Source organism: Urocitellus parryii, chromosome X, assembly GCF_045843805.1.
Source record: "Urocitellus parryii isolate mUroPar1 chromosome X, mUroPar1.hap1, whole genome shotgun sequence".
NCBI classification, from domain to species: Eukaryota; Metazoa; Chordata; class Mammalia; order Rodentia; family Sciuridae; genus Urocitellus; species Urocitellus parryii.
The window spans coordinates 74,030,494-74,032,839 of NC_135547.1; positions in this window are offsets into that span (position 1 = coordinate 74,030,494).

Consider the following 2,346-nt stretch of genomic DNA (forward strand, 5'->3'; position numbering starts at 1 on the left):
ACAGCACTTGCCTCACATATGCAAAAAGCCCTAGATTCAATCCCCAGTACTGCAAAAAGAAAAAAAAATGTCCCAAATGATGTTGTGAACATTTACTGTGAATACATGCAAAATGGCCAACGTGGGAGGACACACTAACAAATGGCACCAGTCATTGTTCTTTCAGATTAGATCTTAGGGAACAGTGATAAAGATTCTGGAGCCATCTGGGTTCCAAGCTGTTTCTTGACCTCTTAACTGTGTGACCCTTAACAGGTCACTTAACTTCTCTGTGCCTCATTTTCTTAGTAACAGAACTTGTTGAGAAAGAGTAAATGGCCCAATCCATGTAATATACTCCTGGTACACAGCGCATGCTCTGAGGATTGGTGAGAATCGTTACTATCTGACTAAGGCCCAAGAGGCAGGAACTAGTATCCCCCTTCTCCCAAGGCACCACACCTCCTTCATGAACAAAGACTTAGCTTGAGGCCAGTTGGAAGAGATTAATGAGGTTCTTTTTATTCAGTCTCTTAAACGCATAAAATGACCCCTACAGAACTGGGGGGCCCAGCTCCCCTGCAAGCCAGATTTAGGCAAAGATGCCCCAGGCTCCCCCCCCCCCCCCGCCCATTTTAGGCCAGAACCATCTAGAGCCCTTGCAGAAAGTTTCGTTGGGCTTGGAGGGCTCAGAAAACATGAGATACTATCCTTCACTCTCTCCCTGGGAGGTCAGAGGAGGGAGCCAGGGAAATAATCCACCTTTCACACACTGAACTCTGGCCCCCATAGGGGTGGGGGCTGCAGAGGCGTGTCTTCCTGGGCTCCACGACTGCACAAGGGCAAGCCAGGGTTGAGGGCCAGCATCTGGGGTCCAGGCCCAGGCCGTGGAGGGCAGGCGGTGTCCGCCGGCTCCCTTTACTACCGGCGTCCTGGAGTCACGGTGCATTTTCCCAGGCGCCTGCTCTGGGCTTTCACAGCTTCTCCCGCCACCTGGGCCCAGCCAGGCCTTGGGGCACACGAGGCACACGAGAGGAAGCGTGAGCCCCAGTGCTGGCCCGTTGGGTCATCAGTGCAAGGGGAAGGCTGGCATGGGGCTTTCACACACCGAGAGGCTGCAGGCGCTTGTCAATGACCCCTTGGCCCCTTGTCCCGGGCCCCGCCCCACCCCCAGTGCCGCGTGGAGGGAAATCAGGAGAAGCCGAGGAATTGTTTGTAATTAGTGTGTTTTTAAAGGCTTTTCCGTGAGCCTTTAGCAAGATTTCGGGGAGGGCAGTTTGCCAGGGAGCATTGAAATGGAAATCCTGTGTTTTAGCCTGGACCCTCTTGGAAGGAGATTCTTCCCAGAGAAAAGGCCAGAAGCCCCGCCCCCTCCCCCGGGTCCCCGGTGCGCTGCTGTGGTCACGGCGGGCTCTGGCGATGTGGGGCGGCTTTGTGGAATGGCATTCCTGTGCACGGGCCTCATCTCTGCCTCAGGACCCCGCCGTTCAGCCCCCACATGAAAGGCTGCTGCAGGGCCCCCATGTCCCCCTGACCCCCTCCCCCTCCCCAAGGACGCCCCCGCTCAACTACCCCCCCAATCACTGACATTCTCCCTTTCCCCCCACTTTTCCCAAATGGAAGGCAATGGGCCCTGAAACGGGACACTTGCAAAGAGTTCCCTCCTCCCAAGTTACCCAGAGGTCATGTGCACAAGCGACAATTCTAAGAACATCCCCTCCCGCGTGAGCAGCATTTTACAGCAGCGTGCAGTGCCATGGTGCATCCACCAGGCCGGTTAGTCCTGCCAGCTACCCCCATGACGAGCTACTGTCTAGGACTCTCAGTGCCCCGTGGGGCTGGGGGAGGGGCGGGCTGGCCCAAGGTTTCTCGCTAGCCAAATAAAAGAGCTGGGTTGAAACCCCAGGTCTGGAAAATGCCTCCCATCCAGTCTGCAACCCGGGCTGCTGCTCCCACACGCTGGCTGACACGCACGCAGGGCTGTTCTTCTAGTGCAATCCCTGGGCCTTGTGGTCTGGGATCATTTCCTGTGGCCTGAAGTACTTATTTGCAAGTTGTAAGGACTGCCCGGTTTCTGGAAGCCTCGCTGAATGCTTCCAGCTGGGAATTTAACCTTCTCAGACCCAGCTGTGGATCTTTCGAGCTTTCTTAGTTCCCACCCATTTTCCTAGAACCTCCTGAGGTAAGTAAATTAGTTGTGAGTAGGTGGGGGACAGTGGAGAAATACCGGACAGGGGTTCAGAAGAACCTGGTGTGGACCTGGTTCTGCCACCCACTTTCCCTGTGACCTTGGACAAGTCCATTGGCCTCTCAGATCTCAAATCAGGGCTTAGGAAGTGTGCTCCCCTGTCTGAGTAGGCAATCGGG